Genomic DNA, 21,928 nt, shown 5'->3' on the forward strand with positions numbered 1-21,928 from the left:
ACACTGAGAAGCAAATATGAACAGATTTTTAGATCACTCAAGCAAGGGAAATGGTAGTAGGTAAGGAACTGTAGGGAAAGGGAGACCTGAAAAGAGAAAATAAACGAAGGTTAACACAAGAAGACTTCCTACTCTCATGAAATCCTAACGAAAGGAATTAACTAGTTCAGTGATTCCATTACTTGCCTTTTGAACCACGAGGTACCCTTTTGTACTTTAATTAGAAACCATTATTCCATAAAAGTGTTTGTAATGGATTATTGACCATCCATCCTCAGTAAATTACAAAATAAAAGAAGAAAATATGTAGACACAATCTCCCAATTTCTAGTGCCTTTTTACCCATCAACACCCATGGTGTATTAACGCTGTATCTGTTATGCAAAATATCACCTCCTGGATATGTCCTCTGGAAAACAAAAGAATTGGCCAAGAATTCTAGAAACACACGTGTTCCTAGAACGAAGTCCTGAATCCACATAAATGCCACAAAAATAACCACTGAAGACTCCCTATCTGTAAATCGGATTACTCCCCAGCAGACGAGCACTGAGACGAGATCAAAATGCAGCAAAAACAGGATGCAAGCTTCTGAGTTACTGTGCAATGCCGCCCTACTCTGCTGGGATTCTGATTTCTCCCTCAGTCGAAGGAGCCCCTTGTTCATTAAGCGGCTTGAAGTCCACAGCTACAAACAAACAGCCCCCAGGCAGCCGATGCGAGTCCTCTGAAGTTCAAAACCAACGAGTTATGCACGCGGGATGGTCCTCTGTCCTCACATATATATGTCCTATGCTCCTTTAACCCAATTCATTCCTTTTCAGGCTTCATGGGATTGTTGTTGTTTCTTCTATAGAAGCCTCGTATATCCTGCTATGAAGGCGTTAATGGAGCTAAATCCTGACACTTTCTGATAAATGTCAGTAGCCTCCGATTTTATATATTGCACCACTCCTGGAAAGTGCCAGTACTCTCCCATTAAAAGTATTGCACCCCAATGAGAAGTGCTGATACTCTCCTGTTCAAATTGAAAGCACTCCGTTCCGGACAGTTCCCACCCATTTAAAGCATTGCTTCTAATTACTGGTGGGCGGCTGCTGCTGCCGTTGTTGGGCCTCTAGGCTCTCTCTCAGATATGTCTCTTGGGTGAGAGAGGCACAGCACAGACCACTGACCAAGGTTTGGGTGGAAAAGGCCGCTTTTATTGAAACGGGTGCACTTCACACATTTGTCTTTGCATTTTGCCTTACAAAACGAATGCCTTACTATACAAAACGTTACCTACATGTTTCTTCACCTCCACCCCTAAATATTCCTCCTCACATAACCTAACGCAGTAACTATCCACATCCCTACTGTAACTGAAACTCAAGAATTGTGACCTTTAACCTCTTCTACTGATTATCAATGCACCTACTAACTAATCTATAACTAAACCAACTTCCTATATTGTAATCTTTCATTTCCTGCCCTATTCAGATGTGAGTTTGTTCACAGCCTACTTTTCAGCCTGATTCACCGATGGCAACAACAATAGACTTATCTAAACCCATGCAAACGTCTCGGCCAACAGCCAGTCAGGAAAAGGCCTATCCCCAACACTTTTCCTGTGATCCCCCTCCCTCCAATGAGGATTTCTTCTTCTCTCTCTCTTTGAATTTTTTTTTAATAACTTTATGTTCCAGGCCTTAGCCAAAACCTCCCTCAACTGCAGCAGATCCATCCCGTACTGGGAAAGATGCACACCATCCCCACGAAAATAGGCAACATTATCATATCTGAGGACTGCATGCTCAATACCACCAAAATCTTGCTTTCTACAAAAATACTTCATTGCCCTATCAATCTTGCGCCCTGCTTTGCCAAGTATGGGCAGCCTACTAGGGCCATACCAAAGTCTCCTGGCATTAATCTCTTTCAAATTTTTATTCATGGTTCTCAACAGTGCCAAACCTTTTTCCACCACCAAATCATTCTCCACCAGATGAATCAACAGCACATCCAGACACCGCTTACCCTTAAGCATCTTGTTCAAACATATCAACAAACCTTTCCAGGGCATACTCCCGTGCCACGCCAATGAATTGGAATTAACCAGGAATCAAAACACAAATTTACCTTGTGTCCCCTCTTAGCTACTTGTCTCTGTCCACTTTAAAAAAAAGTGAGCCACGATCCAAATGGCAAGGTCCTCGCATCCTGGACCCAGAACCAAACCTGTAACAAAACAAAAACAGTAAACCAAGTAAGATCATGAAACCCAGATCTCAACATCCATCATCGTCTGTTCTCACATACCTCCTGTAACAATTAGAAGACCACTGCCCCAACTGCATAATGTTCTCCTGGAACCAACCCCTCCTACCCGCCACTGTTGCCACCCCAATTAGAAAATAATGAGTGCTATACTCACCCACCGGTTCCCCTAACAGTACTAAAGCCTTCCGCAAAGGTGAGAGCAGCTGGAATGCCTACACACCCAGACCTTCCCAGTGTCTGAATATCCCTCCACTACTGCAGTCCTCCAGGGCCCACAACCTGTCCCTTCAGGGCATTGTTATATATATATATGTATATATATATATATATATATATATATATATATCAGTCTGCTCCGAGGAAGGGTCCTTCCGGGATCCTGCTCCCTTGATCAGGTGGCGCGTTTTTCGGCAAACCCAAATGCCGAATCGATTAATTCTAATCCACAATTTGCTTGGAAGCATAACGCGCACTCAGTAGTATAGATGCTTAAGTATTTATTTCTCAGAAAAAGTTTTCTGAGAAATAAATACTTAAGCATCTATACTACTGAGTGCGCGTTATGCTTCCAAGCAAACTGTGGATTAGAATATAAATATATATATAGCCTCAGAACACTCCGCCCCCGGATACCACAAGACCAAAGAGAGGAATTTGGGAGGAAAAAACAAAACCAAAACCAACAACCAAAAGCCGTAGGAGAAAAAACAGGAGATGGGGCAAAACAGGTGCAAAGGCAGGACAAACCAAAATACAGAAGAAACAGACGCCGATGAATGACACAACAAAAGACAACACAGTAATTAATTTAACCAATATGGAGCTTTCACAAGAAGAACTTGACATTTTATCTCTGGGATTGACTTTCTGTAGCAACACAAACTTTGACTACACACAGACCCGAATTGATTTGTTTTTATATGTGCGGAAACTAAAACTGCAAAAGTATTTTTCCAACTCAAGCCAAAATGATGCCGAAATACAAACTAACACTGTGTCTGAACCTATGCTCAATGTGGAACACATGGAACTGTTACAAATTCTTATAGGATTGGAACAATCCAGTGAAATCACCAATGAGGAAATCACACCCAGTGGTGCGGCCGGGAGTGCAGATATTGACATTTGGCAGTCTGTTAAAACAGGTTTCAAACCCAAATCCATTTTCCTCCCAACTATGCCCAAAGATGGACTTGACCTCTTTGCTGAGTACGTAATAAGGGATCTCAAGGAACTTTCTGTAGTGAGTACTAAGCAAAACCATCAAGACAACCTAGACCACAATAGAAAATACAACGCTCTGATGCAAAAGATCAAATCAAGATCAGATATAGTGGTAAGGTGGTCGGACAAAGGGGGAAATATTGTCCTTTGGCCCTTGGAAATGTACAACAATGAGGCTCTTAGCCAACTTAAAGACAGAGAATGTTATTCGAGAATCAGCCCAACTCACCTAATCGGAATCCAAGAGAAATACCACGTGGAACTATACAAATGGAAAGGGAAAGGATTGCTAAACAAAAAGGAGTTTGAGTTCCTGAAGAACGACTATCCTGTGACTGCTCAAATGTACCGTATCCCCAAAATTCACAAAAACGCCAAAAAACCACCAGGAAGGCCGATCATATCGGCAATGGGGAGTTTATTTGAAAACACTAGCATTTACATTGATCACTTTCTGCAACCTGAAGTCCGCAAGCTACCAGCGTACATTAAAGACACGGGAGATTTTTTAACCAAAGTGTATGATGTCAAATGGAAAGAAGATTATCTATTTCTAACCCTGGATGTCCAATCGTTGTACACGAGCATCAGACACAAAGATGGACTCAATGCCATGAAACATTTTTTGGGGAAAAGACCAATAACACTATTTGAACACACCAAAATGCTTCTGGAGATGACGGAATGGTGCTTGACCAATAACACGTTCATCTTCGATAGACTGTTCTACCAACAAGTCCAAGGATCAGCCATGGGTACTTGCTTCTCTCCCAGCTATGCGAACCTCCACATGGGCTGGTGGGAGGAGCAAGTACTCATGAAAGGGTATCAAGAAACCATGTCGAAAAATGTTATTATCTATAAACGTTTTATAGATGACATATTCATTTTGTGGGAGGGCAGTGTGGAAAGTGCTGTTTTGTTTACTCAAAAACTAAATGAAAACGCTTTAAATTTGAAGTTTACTTGCAACACTAGCAGGGAAAACATCCAATTCCTAGATGTAGAACTCTTCATTCAGAATGATAAAATCCAATCACGCACATACCGCAAACCAACTGCTGGTAACTCCATCCTCCATGCCAACAGCTTCCACCCGACACCACTTAAGCAGTCGATCCCCTACGCTGAATGCCTTAGGATGACACGAAACTGTAGCACCGCTGATGGACTTACTGATGCCAAACGTAATCTCTTCACAAGACTCAAACGAAGGGGTTACTCTGAAACAACATGCAACAAAGCTGAAACTAAGTGTAGCACTAAAAACAGACATGATCTACTGTTTCCCCAGACATCGGAAACACCCGCACAACAAAGACAACCTCCAAGATTAATCACAGGGTATAATCGACATCATGCGAACCTTCGCAAAATCTTGAGAAGGCACTGGCCCTTAATAAGTAATGACACCACCATAGGTAATCTAATGGGCAATCGCCCATTGGTGTCATTTAGGAAGGCTAAATCCATGCGGGCAGAACTAGTATGCAATGCCCCGGCAGTTAAAAAGAAGAAAAACTGGCTGCAATCACAAACCGGTTTCAAAAAATGCAGTAAATGCAAGGCATGCACGCACGGTGTAAACACAACCAGTGTGGTGACACCGTTCAGAAAAAACCCACTTACTATTAGAGATCAGTTTTCCTGCAAAACCGAATTCGCAGTGTATGTTCATACATGCGAATGTGGGAAACGGTATGTAGGATCCACCATCCATCAAGCACACGTCAGGATACTACAGCACTTGCGTGCTATAAATAACAAAGACCAAACCTACCCAGTAGCGCGCCATATCCATGAAGCACATGGTGGAGATTCGTCTGGTCTAACATACTTTGTTATTGACAACATTCCCAAAAATGTGAGAGGCGGGAACCGCAAATTGGCCTTACGCCGATTGGAATCAAGATATATAATCCTCTTGAATTCCAAGATCCCGTCAGGGCTGAATGCTGATGAAGCCCTTACTGTCCATATTTAGTAGCCTCCTTTTCTTCCCCCAGTACCCGTGAAGTACGTTTCACCATCGTTCAACTTCACTACACTCACTAGACTGCGGTCGAGCACAAGTAAACACATATCGAGCACTGAGGCATACAATCGCAATAACGAATCTCCGAGGCACACTCTGTCATCCCGCGCTTACCTGAGCTAAACCATCAGGGTAGGTACATACCCGTAACCGTAGTTTCCCACCGGCATTATGCCGCAATTAGAAACCGCGCCTCAGACCGACACAACTCTCGAGCATACTGTCTCCGCGCATTAGGAAGCAAACCAGAGTTGTCGGCATGGTTGCTAAGGTTATACGCACAACAATAGCCCTTAGCCAATCAGGGACCCACACGTCTCCCAGTTTACTGAAGCCGACGTATCAGAATCCATTAAAGTTTAACGAGGGCGGACATGGGAGGGCGTAATGTGGATGACACAATTAGGACGGAGATTTGTTTACATGAACCTGTAGAAATAGCCTCAGTGTACGATCAGTATTTTCACTCGTCCAAGGGCAAAACTGACAATGTAAGATGTGATATTATTTTAGACATGACGTAATGTTTAAATATCGCACAAGTGGTTAAACTGTATGAATACACTACGGCCATGCAGTTAATGTGCCTATTGTAGATAACTGTGACGTCACTAGCCAGGATGTAATTGAATCACCTTAGCAACAAGCAATGCTAATTATGTGTGTGACGTCTGTGCTCCAAACGCTGTATGTATATATAAGTGCACTGTGAGATGGTCAGATGTTAGTGAGCAAGGCGGGAGTGAGCCGCCGAAACGCGTCTGAGCAGAAGCTGTAACTGAGAATAAAACGCTTGAATATTGATACACGGAGTCAGCGCCTTCTTTTGATGGAAAATTTGGTATGGTGAAAATATATATATATATATATAAGAACTGGATGTATAACAATATACATCGGCTCTACAACATAGTGTGAGTGTGTTTTTGAACTGAGACAATTGGTTGGTTAGAGAATGATTACTCATTGATGGACTAATTTAGGTTTCCATCATTTATGTAAATAATTGTTGCTGTATCCATTCCACTGCATTGTTTTGGTTTTTGCTTGGTCTTTCTTGCCCAGATGCAGGCGGATTATTAGGGCAAACCCCCGATTTTGGTAAAAATGTCCATCACCACTTTACAAGCGAAATTCAAATGACCCAGCAGCACCTGCAGCTATTTCACTTGTTCTTCACCATCATGGTATCCAGCAACAACTGCATTGTCAATTTTTTGTCTACTGGAAGACGTGCCTCCATAGCCACTGCATCAGTTTAAAGCCCCAGAAATATCATGATGGAACTGAGACCCACTGGTTTATCTGGAGCCAACAGGACCTCAATGTCCCCAATAAACTCTTGAATACTTACCAGCAGCCGCTGACGGTCCACCGACCCAGGTTGGCTGACAAACATTTTTTTTTCCGAGTAATGTGTCACATCTGCATGCCCCATGGGCCAGGTAAATAGCCACTGCAAGAAGGATAGAAGGAACTAAACCTCTCAAATAAGGCCCACAACATTGAGCATCCCATACGCAATGCCATGTCCACATACCACTGTCCATTAAACTGAATTCCTAGAAGATGGAAGTCCTCCGGATAAACTGATAAGAGATGAAAAGCCGACCTAATGTAACACGTCACCATTTTTAGTTCCATGTCCCACTCTCTCCACCATTGCCAGTCTGACAGTAATGCCAGTTCCCTTAAGATAAAATCATTCACCAAACCCCCCTCAGGCCAGGACAAATGCTTGATTAATCAAAATTATCCCTTCTTAGGGACAACCCCTAAGGGTGATACAGTCAAATTGTCCATGGGCCAAGTGTTATAAAGCCCTGCCATCCTGCCCTCCAGTACTCCCTTCAGTAGTTTCTCATGCACCACTTATAGATGTTGTCGAACTGATTTCAGCTTTTTCGCCCACCTTCTCACCGGTGGGCTATTGTATCCTTGCCTGATCCCCCAACGAAACCCCTCTCACTGTACTCTGATACCTTCCCCTTGACTATAAAACTGCAACCAGTATGCCAGTCTGTCCAAGCTAAGCGGCATCTGAGCCCTTTCCAACAAATCCCAGGGCCCCCGATCGCTCCTGTGAGGGCTGCCGAGCCGAGTGTATCCACTGTTGCTGCCACTGCCCAGTGTGTCCCCCATGAGCTCCTCCCACGGCACCACCACAGTATATTAGTGCTTCACTCTCTGCACACCTGAGCACCGATGTCTGAACTTACAATACTCTCTGATGCATAATCCTTTGTTAAAATCCCAATATGCCCCTGACGTGCTCCCTTGACTTTTTGTAGACGTCCCCACCCCTCCTCCCCTGCGGCGGCCCTGCAAGGGCTGATATACTAAGAGTAAACTGCTAGCAGTAAAAATGTTTTTTTCCGTACTTGCAAGGTCCATAGTGTGCTGCCACAAATCAGAATCAATCTCCCCCCACTTAGGGAGCACGCACCTTCCAAGCCCTAAACTAATTATAGTAATGTGCCATAATTTATCCTGGTCTTTTTTATTACATCCATATATTTTAGAAGAGCAACACTCCACTCTGGTAACAATATGCTAGCATAGATCAAACATGCCCGTCCAATTTTCAATAGTCAGTGGCAAACTGGGCTTCTTAGATCATTGGTATTCCTCCTCCGTGAACACCTCTTTTGCCTAGTGCTGCCTGTGCAAAAATGTGTAATTTGTATATCTTCACCTTCTTCGCTAGTATCAAATGAACCCCCAAATGCTTTGTCATGCCCATGTAGGGCAGCTTTTTAATCTTCAATTCCTTGCTCTCCTTGTCTCCCGTTTTCTCAACCTGCCCTCCCTTTAACATGTCAATGTCAGCCCCTCCGACATTGTCCCCAGAGCCACCTGTCTGATCCTTTGCCCCTTCCCAACACTGATCCTGGATGGTCGCTAGATACTAATGACTTACAAAGACCAACTACCTGTTCGGCTCCGACATGCGATGAGCCCACCTAAGTCTGGTCTTTTATGCCCACCTCTGTATCTTTTACATACAGGCCCTCCTTACACAACTTCAGCAGAAGCGCCAAAATATTCCATCTGGGATGATTTGTTGTGCTATAACAAGAGATCATAACATAAAATGTTCTCCAGCTCCACCAATGCATCCACACCTTGTGAAACCATATTAAGGGTGTGCTCCCCGTCATTCCTAGCTTGCCTGGCGTCAAGATCAGTGCTCGCTCCATAGCCTGACACCTAGCTAGCTCACCACCTCTTCTCTGCAATTGCATACTGCTTGACACCATATGCTTCCTGACAGCACCCGGAAAAAGATTAGGCATAGACAGGTTACCGGATCAATCCCCCAATAGATTACGGCTGTCATCACCTCTGTTCTACGGCAACAGGCGTCTCATTGTCCACAATCTCTCTGCCCTCAAACCTTTTTCGTCATAATCCAAAACCGTATGGTCCAAAATTACTAAAACAGCCCAACTAGTCGTCAGGACTGATTTTAAAAATGTGCATTGTAAAACGCTTCATGCAATAAGTGTCCATGTGCATCGGCATAAAGTGCACTAGTTTACAGTTCTATGCTGCCGCTCTCGTAGATCTGGGACATATAACTTGCATGTGCGCATTCAAAGACGAAGCCCTTCATAGCTTGGCCTCCATCATGCTTCCAAGCAAACTGTGGATTAGAATATATATATATATATATATATATATATTCACTGAAAAAACCATAGGTTTGACAACAGTTATAGTTAGCTGGAAATTTTACTGATATAAAACCAATGAAATTCCACGTTATAGTTAGTTTGACTCACTATAACTTGCGCGTGTAATGCACTGCTGATGACGTCACATATTACATCACTCATGACATCACTGATGACACCATCCAGTGAATGTGTGTCTTTCTGAAAAATATATATATGTTATATATGTATATATTATTGAATATCTTAGTGAATACATATATTAGTGAGTAATGCTTAAATATTTAAATATATGTATTAGTGTTTCACTTTGTGTATAAGTGGCTGCATGGGTTGATGAGTAGGTACATGTGTATGTATATAGGTTATTAGATGTTTTTCTTAGTATCAGTATAAGTGTTTGCATGGTTTGGTGGGGGTATTACTTAGTACATAGATGCAAGAATGACTGAGTCTCTGTTTGTATGTGTTTTGAAGACAGCATATGTGCAAGACTGTATGGGTGGATTAGTGTGCATATGTCTGTGTTAGTGAGTGAATGACTGTCTTATTAGTGTCTTTATCAGTAACTACATATGATTTAATGTAGTATATGTGAATATTGATGTATATAAGTAACTATATGTGAGAGTGAGGGATTATAAGAGTTCCTCTTTAAATTAGTATGTGTTTCTATAAGTGATTTTTTAAGAGAGTAAGTATGTGTAAGTTTCCTTGAAGTAAAGTGGTAGTGTGTGTATAGCTGTTTATGTAAATAAATGGATGTTCAATAGTTTATTTGCATGTGTGAGTATGTGTGTGAATAACTTTTGGATGACTGTCGGTGTGTAACAGGATGTGTAGGTGTATCACTACATATGATTAGTGAATATATGTATGAGTGACTATATAGAACTGTTGGTGAATTAGTGCATGTGTATATAGATGGTGGAATTATTGAATTGGTTGTTGTAACTGGTATGGGTATCTCCATTTTTTTCAAAATTTTAGTTTCTATTTTTGAATGTGTTTCAAGGGTTAGATTACAGTGAAAGGAGGTCTGTCACTGTGTCACAAGGATGGTGTCATCAGTGATGTCATGAGTGATGTAATATGTGACGTCATCAGCAGTGCATTACACGCGCAAGTTATAGTGAGTCCAACTAACTATAACGTGGAATTTCATTGGTTTTATATCAGTAAAATTTCCAGCTAACTATAACTGTTGTCAAACCTATGTTTTTTTCAGTGAATTTCATAGGTTTTGTAAATGCTACTTCCTAACTATAACGTGTGTAAAACCTATGGTTTTTTCAGTGAATTTCATTGGTTTTTAAAATGCTAATTCAGAAATATCTCGTGTATACAACCTATACTTTTGTCAATAAAGTTCTGGCAATATTTTTTTCGGAAACAAGCCGTTTTCTTCACTGTTCAAGTTGCATAGAGACTCCTTGTAAAGCGATACAGAATTAGAAAGTCTGTACCTTGCCTTTTTTTCAACGCATTAAAATTTGTCTGTAAATAAAAATAGCCTTTCTAAACTTTCGTGCACGACCCGGTGTGCGCACTCTCGGCAACAGTTCTCAATAAAATGGATAGCGCATTTCCAGGCTTTCGTGCGCGACCGACTGCGCGCACCCGCCTATATATTTCGTGAAAACTTTGCAATCTGAACTTATTGAATTTCTTCATAGACCCATCAAAGAACTTATAATACGTCAAAGAGACTAAACCTAGGCTTCTTTTTTAATATTATGAAAATTTTCATTAAATGGAGCCGAATGTCTTTTTAAACTTTCGTGTGTGACCGAATGTACACACCTTGGTTTTAAAAAAAAAAAATATAAAAGGTTTTATACTTTAACAATTGTATGCTTGATTCGAGCTCAGAAGATATATTAAATCCGGATATGTTTGGATTTACTCCTTTTCACGTTTTGAAACTTCGCTGAATAAGACCGCTACTTCCAAATGGCGTACGTGACCAGATACTATCACCGCGTACACGTCCTGAGACGCCCATGTGAAGTCATGTGACTTGAAAACAACACTTCCAATTGGTTCTTAGTAGTTTCTATTCTGCAATTTACACGGAGAACTCCACCCACTTCTCTCACTATCTTTTCTACTCTCAAAAGAGAACAACGTTCAACACCCTTCGGAAGACTTTGCTGAAATGGCTGCCGCCCCGCATTCATCTTCCGAATCTGAAGAAAATGAGCGACTACCTTTAAAAAGAAAAAAGGAATCTTTTATTTGGCAATTTTTCACTTATCCTGAAGAACAAAAGAAAGTAAATGCGCCAAAAGTTACCTGCACGATATGCAATTCGGTTCTCTCAAGAGGAAATCCAAGAAAAAAATATTCCTTTTCCATACATACCATGGTGCGGCATGTCAAACAAGTGCACCCTGTGGAATTTGCAAAGGCATCGACAAGAGCCCTGGCCATGCTATTACCATCAGAGGTGGCCAGCACATCTTCTGGTGGACGACCTGTATCTCCATCGAGTGCTGTGATGGACTTGAGACCATATCTTGCAAAGGTGCACATGAAATGCAACGAGTGTGGAGAAATTCTTCTGTATGGAGAGCAGAGCCTCATTCTTACTAAACTAAAAATTGAGAGTCATAAATGCCCCGAGAAAAGATACATTTCTTCATTTCATTTTCATCCTGTGTCACACTTGAAAATGGTGTTGCAAGTTTAAAAAATCAAAAACAACATACCAGTTGTTTAAAAAAAAAAAAAAAAAAAAAAAGTTCTTTTCAGAACTAACTCATTGTACCAAAAACAGCTCCAGGAGCATATTATAAAGCGGGTTTATCTCCGCTGTTTTGCCTTTCGTTCGTGCGCGACCGTGTGCGCGCACCCGCCTATATATTTCGGGAAAACTTCGCGATTGCAACTTATTAAATTTCTTCATAGACCCATCAAAGAACTTATACTACGTCAAAGACAGTAAACCTAGGCTTCTTTTTTATTATTATGAAAATTTTCATTAAATGGAGCCGAATGTCTTTTTAAACTTTCGTGTGTGACCGAATGTACACACCTTGGTATTTTAAAAAAATATATAAAAGGTTTTATACTTTAACAATTGGATGCTTGATTCGAGCTCAGAAGATATATTAAATCCGGATATATTTGGATTTACTCCTTTTCACGTTTTGAAACTTCGCTGAATTAGACCGCTACTTCCAAATGGCGTACGTGACCAGATACTATCACCGCGTACACGTCCTGAGACGCGCATGTGAAGTCATGTGACTTCAAAACAACACTTCCAATTGGTTCTTAGTAGTTTCTATTCTGCAATTTACACGAAGCACTCCACCCACTTCTCTTACATCTCTACCCTGTTATCTGCAATTGTGAACATCAAAAGGAGCTGCGCTACGCCCCTGTAAGAGGCCTCACTCCCACTGCTGCAACGGCTTGGCAGTCCTCCAGATGCACAGGAACAGCCCCACCGATCCATTGAAGTTCTGTGTCGGTCTCAATACCACTTACGAAATGAAAATAAGCACTGAAGAATATTTATGCTGTAGCAGGAGGAGTACTACATGCTTGCAGAATGCATTCTATTACCTATAAAAAAGTGAAACACCCACGCTACAATCATATAGAATACTTCCTCTAAAGAAGCCTGTGAATAACTTTAGAACATCAGGTTAACCTTTTTTTACTCTCTCATCATTGTTAAAGATAAGTATTTACAATACTATATTAAACAATGCCATGGTTTTTCCTTTTTAATTTTAAAAATCTTGCAATCTTTCACAAACCCAATACTCATGGCTTCTTTTTCGTGACAAAAATCTTGCAATATTACATACCTACATAGAATAACAGAAAAAACATAAAACTACAAAGGCCAAACAGTCTACTAAACGCGGATTTGTAACCTATGGGGCAGATTTATGTTAACTACTTCATAACCAGATATGCACCAGTTAATGTGCACCACAGTATGCTAGTGCTCCGTTACCCATGGTGTGCCACATTTGAAATGTGGCGCACCATGGTACAAAAACACCATACATGCGTAACACATCTGTGCTCAAAAACTAATACATTGCTAGAGTTGCATCGCAACTGTGATGCAGCTCCAGCAAGGCTCACCAATGCACTATATTCACAATGCTGCGTCAATACCTACGCCTGCTTCAAGCACATGCACAGTTTTGAAACAGCATGGGCCTGAAAGTCACTGAGTGAAATATCATACATTACAGTCAGCCACTTTCAAGACGCATTCCTTCAGAGGAACACTTACCGGTTATTAGAGGTAGATCGTCCGACTCCACCGGAGGAGACCCCTAATAAAAAAGACATATATATAAAATGCGGACTAGCCGCTGTATCGTGCTAGCAAACTTTAACGTAAAAATCGTTAGAAAAAACAAAAGGAATCGAGCAAAATCAGTAGGCCACTGATAGGATCTCTTTTTCACCTCGCTAAAATAGAAACATTAGGAACAACCCCTCATGAGAAATATGAAACTAGTGAGAGAAACCGAGCTCGACGCCATGATGGCTGCAAGATAGCTCGGCTCCGCCGCCCACCCCGCCCAAAATAACGACAAACCCTATACAAATGTTATAAATAAATACAACACACCAGCAAAGTAACACGGTAAAACGTTTTATTAAATAACTATTTACATGGCAGCCTGCTGCAACATGAAAACAACACTTCCAATTGGTTCTTACTAGTTTCTATTCTGGAATTTACACGCAGCACTCCACCCACTTCTCTCACTATCTTTTCTACTCTCAAGAGAGAACAACGTCCTACATTTTTCGGAAGACTTTGGTGAAATGGCTACCGTATCTCATTCATCTTCTGAATCTGAACAAAATGATCGACTACCTTTAAGAAGAAAAAAAGAATCTTTCATCTGGCAATTTTTCACTTATCCTGAAGATCAAAAGAAAGTAAATGCACCAAAAGTAACCTGCACGATATGTGACTCGTTTCTCTCAAGAGGAAATCCAACAAAAAAATATTCCTTTTCCATACATACCATGGTGCGGCATGTCAAACAAGTGCACCCTGTGCAATTTGCAGAGGCATCGACAAAAGCCCTGGCCACGCTATTACCATTAGAGGTGGCCAGCACATTTTTTGATCGACGACCTGTATCTCCATCGAGTGCAGAGATGGACTTGAGATATTTAACTATATATGGTCTATAACCTATGGTTTTTTCAGTGAATTTGCTCCGCCGCCCACCCAGCCCAAAATAACGAGAAACCCTATGCAAATATTATAAATATATACAACACACCAACAAAGTAACAGGGTAAAACGTTTCATTAAATAACTATTTACATGGCAGCCTGCTGCAACATCGATCCAAATGCATGGTTTTTTCAGTGAAATTCCTCCGCCGCCTACCCCGCCCAAAATAACGAGAAACCCTATGCAAATATTATAAATATATACAACACACCAACAAAGTAACAGGGTAAAACGTTTAATTAAATAACTATTTACATGGCAGCCTGCTGCAACATCTCCGCCAGGAGACGGCGTGGGGTGCACTGGAAGGGAGAGGCGGCACGAACGAGCCTCCCCCACCTCCCCAGGTGGAGGTTTCTCAGCTACACCCCAGCGCTTCACTGATCTCCTTGTCCTCAGTCAAGCATCAATAGTAAGATTTTCATAGGTGAGTGTAGGTTCATAGTTTGCCATCCACAGACTAAAAGCCTGGAGTGGCAGTGAAAAAACCATAACTAGGTAAGAAGGAACGCAGAGGCTGTAGGAAGGACTCTGGATATGCTTGGTCTCTGAGATGCTTCGATGTCACAGCCTTCCACAAATGTCATAAGTCCTGGATGTTGGGTGCCATAGTTGAGGGTTTGACCTAAAGACACGTCCTGCGGTGCCCTGGTCCAACCATCACATATACCTGCGCCAGGAGACGGCGTGGGGTGCACTGGAAGGGAGAGGCGGCACGAACGAGCCTCCCCCACCTCCCCAGGTGGAGGTTTCTCAGCTACACCCCTAAAGACACGTCCTGCGGTGCCCTGATCCAACCATCACATATACCTGCGCCAGGAGATGGCGTGGGGTGCACTGGAAGGGAGAGGCGGCGCGAACGAGCCTCCCCCACCTCCCCAGGTGGAGGTTTCTCAGCTGCACCCCAGCACTTCACTCGACATAGGCGGCCGGCTCCCGGGGTCCGGCGGAACTTTTAGCCTTTTGGTGACTCTTCCATTCTGGACCTTGTCCCACAATCCGTTTGACCTGAAGACACGTCCTGCGGTGCCCTGGTCCAACCATCACATATACCTGCGCCAGGAGACGGCGTGGGGTGCACTGGAAGGGAGAGGCGGCGCGAACGAGCCTCCTCCACCTCCCCAGCTGGAGGTTTCTCAGCTACACCCCAGCGCTTCACTCGACAAGCTGAGTTGCGCCCGCTCCTGCGGCACAGTGCCTCGCTCGGCCAGCTGAATTACGCCTGCTCTTGCTATACAGCGTCTCACCCGCCATCCGGCTGAATTGCACCCACTCTTGCGGTACAGCGACAGGCGGCTGCCACGGAGCTCAGGAAATGGCGGTCGGCTCCACAGACTTGGGCCTGGCCTGCAAGGATGGCTCTGGACAACCCTGGAACTCGGACGCTTGACTGCTACGGCATGGGCCCCATTCCCAAAAGCGTCCCATCAGCCTTGAAGATTCTACAAGAGTCACCGGGGCCCCGACTCCCGCAGAGTTCCGGTGGGGAGCTTCTGCCATGATTGCTCGCAGAATGGCCACGACGTAGCCACGGGGTGCTCTCATGCTGACGCCAGCTTCAGTCTGAAACTTCCAGAAACACTGTAGACTACCAATTCAATCAGTTCCGGTGGAGCCCCAACGACGTATCGCGTTGTTGCATAATGCGTCATATGACACGCCGCGTTAGCGCACCCGGAAGTGCTCCGGTGCGCGAGGCGCAGCTTCCCGGAAGCAATCCGGGGCGCGGAGCGCGTAACGTAAGCATAACAGGTCATGTGACTTGTTAATAAAACTTTTCATTGGTTTAGAAATATTTTTTGTCCCAAATGATGAAAACCCCTCCTTGTTTCCTCTTGGCTCCTGCCCCCTCCCCAAGTCTTGCTCGGCCAGCTGAGTTTCGCCCACTCGTGCAGCCTACGACATGGATACGCCGGGGCGTTATGGATCAGTATGAGCAAATATACACTTGGGGATTCACAAGCAACAACAAGCCTTTGTATTTGGGGCTCTAAATCAACAACAGTGAGAGAACAGAACCGAACTAAGCACTCAGGGGCTACGTTTAAACGTAACATCATCTCCCCAGAGGTACATCACCTTACACACACATGCACTCTGATCTCCTTGGCCTCAGTCAAGCATCAATAGTATGATTTTCATAGGTGAGTCTAGGTTCATGGATTTCCATCCACAGACTAAAAGCCTGGAGTGAGAGTGAAAAAACCATAACTAAGTAAGAAGGAAGGCAGAAACAGAATCTTCCTCTGCAACATCCGGCTCTGCATCGCTACTTACTTATAAATGCAGAAAAAACTCAATTAACACAAGGGCTCTTTTCAGAGCCACCTTATGTCAAAGCACTCAAACTTCTGATTTATCTCCATTTTCACACTCTTCTCAATTAGTGTGCGCGCCCGAGTGCGCGCACCCCGCAACTTTTTTCAAAAAAAATATATATATTTTCGCCTTTAAGGACCTTACTGCACACCCTGAGAAAACCTACGCAGCAAAACAATCTCTACCTTCTCCCCTTTCCATGTTCCAACGCTTTCAAATGAACAATATATTTACTCCCAGTGACAAAATGGCGGTCAACACTTCCTGATTTCCTTCGAATCGAACGTTAACACACGTCACGCAGCAAAAAAAAATTCCGCTCGCGCGCAGCCGCTTGAGTGCGCGCACCCGTGCGCGCTTACAGATATATAATTGACTTTAACTTTAATTTTCTCAGCAACTACTGAACGGATTTACACCATTCCAAAAAAAGCGTAATCTGCGAGCCGGACTCTACAGTTTTGCCAAATTTCTTATAAACCCATTCAGCCGTTCGACCTGTAGCCGTGTCTAAACGTCCTATGGAAAATAACATGGAGAAAACACGTTTTGGGACCCCCCTTTTATCTCAGCCCCCGCTTCACCAATCCCCCCCAAACTTTCCGGGAAGGAGCGCAGCGGACCGAGCCATCTTCTTTGAGAAATTCGCAAAGATTCATCCACCAGGGCCAAAGTTAATCCAAATAGAATGTTGAGGATTTCCTATGGAAACTAGGTCCTAACTATAACTACCTACTGGCGACCGCCAGTAGGTAATATATATATATATATATATATATATATATATATATATATATATATATATATATATATATATAAGAACTGGATGTATAACAATATACATCGGATCTACAACATAGTGTGAGTGTGTTTTTGAACTAAGACAATTGGTTGGTTAGAGAATGATTACTCATTGATGAACTAATTTAGGTTTCCATCATTTCATCATTTATGTAAATAATTGTTGCTGTATCCATTCCACTGCATTGTTTTGGTTTTTGCTTGGTCTTTCTTGCACAGATGCAGGCGGATTATTAGGGCAAACCCCCGATTTTGGTAAAAATGTCCATCACCACTTTACAAGCGAAATTCAAATGACCCAGCAGCACCTGCAGCTATTTCACTTGTTCTTCACCATCATGGTATCCAGCAACAACTGCATTGTCAATTTTTTGTCTACTGGAAGACGTGCCTCCATAGCCACTGCATCAGTTTAAAGCCCCAGAAATATCATGATGGAACTGAGACCCACTGGTTTATCTGGAGCCAACAGGACCTCAATGTCCCCAATAAACTCTTGAATACTTACCAGCAGCCGCTGACGGTCCACCGACCCAGGTTGGCTGACAAACATTTTTTTTTCCGAGTAATGTGTCACATCTGCATGCCCCATGGGCCAGGTAAATAGCCACTGCAAGAAGGATAGAAGGAACTAAACCTCTCAAATAAGGCCCACAACATTGAGCATCCCATACACAATGCCATGTCCACATACCACTGTCCATTAAACTGAATTCCTAGAAGATGGAAGTCCTCCGGATAAACTGATAAGAGATGAAAAGCCGACCTAATGTAACACGTCACCATTTTTAGTTCCATGTCCCATTCTCTCCACCATTGCCAGTCTGACAGTAATGCCAGTTCCCTTAAGATAAAATCATTCACCAAACCCCCCTCAGGCCAGGACAAATGCTTGATTAATCAAAATTATCCCTTCTTAGGGACCACCCCTAAGGGTGATACAGTCAAATTGTCCATGGGCAAAGTGTTATAAAGCCCTGCCATCCTGCCCTCCAGTACTCCCTTCAGTAGTTTCTCATGCACCACTTATAGATGTTGTCGAACTGATTTCAGATTTTTCGCCCACCTTCTCACCGGTGGGCTATTGTATCCTTGCCTGATCCCCCAACGAAACCCCTCTCACTGTACTCTGATACCTTCCCCTTGACTATAAAACTGCAACCAGTATGCCAGTCTGTCCAAGCTAAGCGGCATCTGAGCCCTTTCCAACAAATCCCTGGGCCCCCGATCGCTCCTGTGAGGGCTGCCGAGCCGAGTGTATCCACTGTTGCTGCCACTGCCCAGTGTGTCCCCCATGAGCTCCTCCCACGGCACCACCACAGTATATTAGTGCTTCACTCTCTGCACACCTGAGCACCGATGTCTGAACTTACAATACTCTCTGATGCATAATCCTTTGTTAAAATCCCAATATGCCCCTGACGTGCTCCCTTGACTTTTTGTAGACGTCCCCACCCCTCATCCCCTGCGGCGGCCCTGCAAGGGCTGATATACTAAGAGTAAACTGCTAGCAGTAAAAATGTTTTTTTCCGTACTTGCAAGGTCCATAGTGTGCTGCCACAAATCAGAATCAATCTCCCCCCACTTAGGGAGCACGCACCTTCCAAGCCCTAAACTAATTATAGTAATGTGCCATAATTTATCCTGGTCTTTTTTATTACATCCATATATTTTAGAAGAGCAACACTCCACTCTGGGAACAATATGCTAGCATAGATCAAACATGTCCGTCCAATTTTCAATAGTCAGTGGCAAACTGGGCTTCTTAGATCATTGGTATTCCTCTTCCGTGAACACCTCTTTTGCCTGGTGCTGCCTGTGCAAAAATTTGTAATTTGTATATCTTCACCTTCTTCGCTAGTATCAAATGAACCCCCAAATGCTTTGTCATGCCCATGTAGGGCAGCTTTTTAATCTTCAATTCCTTGCTCTCCTTGTCTCCCGTTTTCTCAACCTGCCCTCCCTTTAACATGTCAATGTCAGCCCCTCCGACATTGTCCCCAGAGCCACCTGTCTGATCCTTTGCCCCTTCCCAACTCTGATCCTGGATGGTCGCTAGATACTAATGACTTACAAAGACCAACTACCTGTTCGGCTCTGACATGCGATGAGCCCACCTAAGTCTGGTCTTTTATGCCCACCTCTGTATCTTTTACATACAGGCCCTCCTTACACAACTTCAGCAGAAGCGCCAAAATATTCCATCTGGGATGATTTGTTGTGCTATAACAAGAGATCATAACATAAAATGTTCTCCAGCTCCACCAATGCATCCACACCTTGTGAAACCATATTAAGGGTGTGCTCCCCGTCATTCCTAGCTTGCCTGGCGTCAAGATCAGTGCTCGCTCCATAGCCTGACACCTAGCTAGCTCACCACCTCTTCTCTGCAATTGCATACTGCTTGACACCATATGCTTCCTGACAGCACCCGGAAAAAGATTAGGCATAGACAGGTTACCGGATCAATCCCCCAATAGATTACGGCTGTCATCACCTCTGTTCTACGGCAACAGGCGCCTCATTGTCCACAATCTCTCCGCTCTCAAACCTTCTTTGTCATAATCCAAAACCGTATGACCCCCGGCCTCCATCATTCACTGCCCAACTGGACCCAGATGGGTCCTGCCACTAGTATCTTGCCATGAATGTATAAAGCTAAATAGGATCCAAAATGTCGTTCCGGGCTGCTGAAGACCCTTCTGACCGTTCTGCTGAGGTAGGCCGTCCCGACCCGTACCTCCGCTCGCAGTGAGTCGCCCTTAGCCTTTCCTCCTTCTGTACCGGTGAGGTCTAATCAGACCTTCTGCCAGTGAACACCCTGTCCTAAGAGACCATCTGGCTGGCGCCCACATACTCTGCCTTCACATCCCCTCAGGGCTTCCAGGTCACACTGTGTCCTCTGTCCTCCCAAGTCCATTGCTGCGCTGGACCCAGCTTCCTGGTCCCTATGGGCAAAAAGTTGACCCTGACTCAGGCAACAAACACCACCTACCTTGCCTCGCATTTCCAGATGCCTGCAGGCTGTCTGTCTCCTTGCTCACCTTGTCCTGTGCAGTGTCCTGGAAAGCCTCCTTGAGGTATGGCACCCACCTCAATGTTTGCTCCCGAGTAACTGGCTCTGCCCCCCTCCCCTTCTCCTTCCGGGAGTAGGTCCTTCTGGGTCGACTCCCTGCTCTAACTGGCAATCTACCGGCCGCAACTCTTGTTCATCCCCCAGTTCGACTGCTTCTATCCCATCCAGAGGTACGGCCTCTACCCCTGACTGGGGCTCAAGCGGGGCCAGTAGCTGCCTCTACCCCCACTCTCTGGTAGTTGCCCCCTCAAATGGCCTGTACCCTTGCAGCCCTCTCCGCTCCTTCCCCACCCAAATATCCTCTCTCATTGTTTCAAAGGCCTGGGGGGGCTCTGTCCAACCATCTCTTCTTGTCCAAGGGCGCCTCCATAAGCCATGTGGGCCACCCAATCCCAGCCCCCTGGACACCATGCTGATCTCCCTGCCCTGCTACTTCTCTGGTTGAGCTCCCAGAGTAGCGTGTTAAGCTCTGCCAAACCCCTGCTGACCCCATCCACTCCTCGCACTGACAGAGGATGCGGGCCCGAAGTCAGTGGTTAATTTGTAATAGAATAAGTGCTGGGGTTCTCGTCAGGAGAAAGTGTCACAAGCCCATTGCTCCTATTAATGCCGCCTGTTACAGTACCAACTAGTAACTATGAAACCCTACAAGCGTGGAGATAATGTGGTGTAACAGCCAGAGCTGCCGACTTTGGAGCTGGGGAATCTGGTTCGAGTCTCAGCATAGGCTCATCGTCCTGTAATTCTGGGCAAATCACTAAATCTCTCGTGCCTATCAAAAATGAATGTGTCCTTAACTGGTGGTCATGAAAAGTGCTCCAATACTTTTAATCGAGTTTGTGCTATAAGCGCCCGTGTTGGCGATTAAGTGCTGGTGCCGAGAACCGGTAACCACCAGCTCAATTTAAGCACTGGTTAAGCCTCAACCCTGAACTAAAGGTCCACTACTCAAGTGCAGCTTCTACTTGAATTTGCGACTAGGATCTGCATGGTGTAAATCCCATCCCACTGTAACACTGGATATCTACCAAAAGCTCACAAGCTACTCCTTAGAGAAGCTTGCACTAGTCTCTAGTCTTTGTTGCTTTGGCTGCGTCTCTGCCTTGCGAGCATCACTGAAGGCGTGGAGGTAAACTTGCACAATGAATTAAGTCAAGTGAAACATCCCCAAAAATACTTAGTGAAAGAGGCCATGCAGAAACAGATGGCATAGCCCACCACCCAACAGGTCCATGTGACATCAGGAACTAATGACCACCACTGCACTGCTGCATGCAGAAATAACCACGAGGCTTGGTGATGACGGT

At 44.0% G+C, this 21,928-nt stretch overlaps 1 long non-coding RNA gene across 1 annotated transcript in view; it reads right to left on the reverse strand.

Annotated features, from left to right (window-relative positions):
* Positions 1 to 1,219: 1,219 nt before the first annotated feature.
* The window catches only part of LOC144799304 (uncharacterized), a 175,471-nt gene continuing 154,762 nt past the window's right edge, over positions 1,220 to 21,928 (reverse strand). Inside the window, exon 5 of the long non-coding RNA XR_013603789.1 lies at positions 1,220 to 2,217. This is a non-coding gene — a long non-coding RNA (uncharacterized LOC144799304). The remainder of the gene's footprint in view (positions 2,218 to 21,928) is intronic.

The sequence above is a fragment of the Lissotriton helveticus genome, chromosome 1_2 (genome assembly GCF_964261635.1).
Source record: "Lissotriton helveticus chromosome 1_2, aLisHel1.1, whole genome shotgun sequence".
NCBI classification, from domain to species: Eukaryota; Metazoa; Chordata; class Amphibia; order Caudata; family Salamandridae; genus Lissotriton; species Lissotriton helveticus.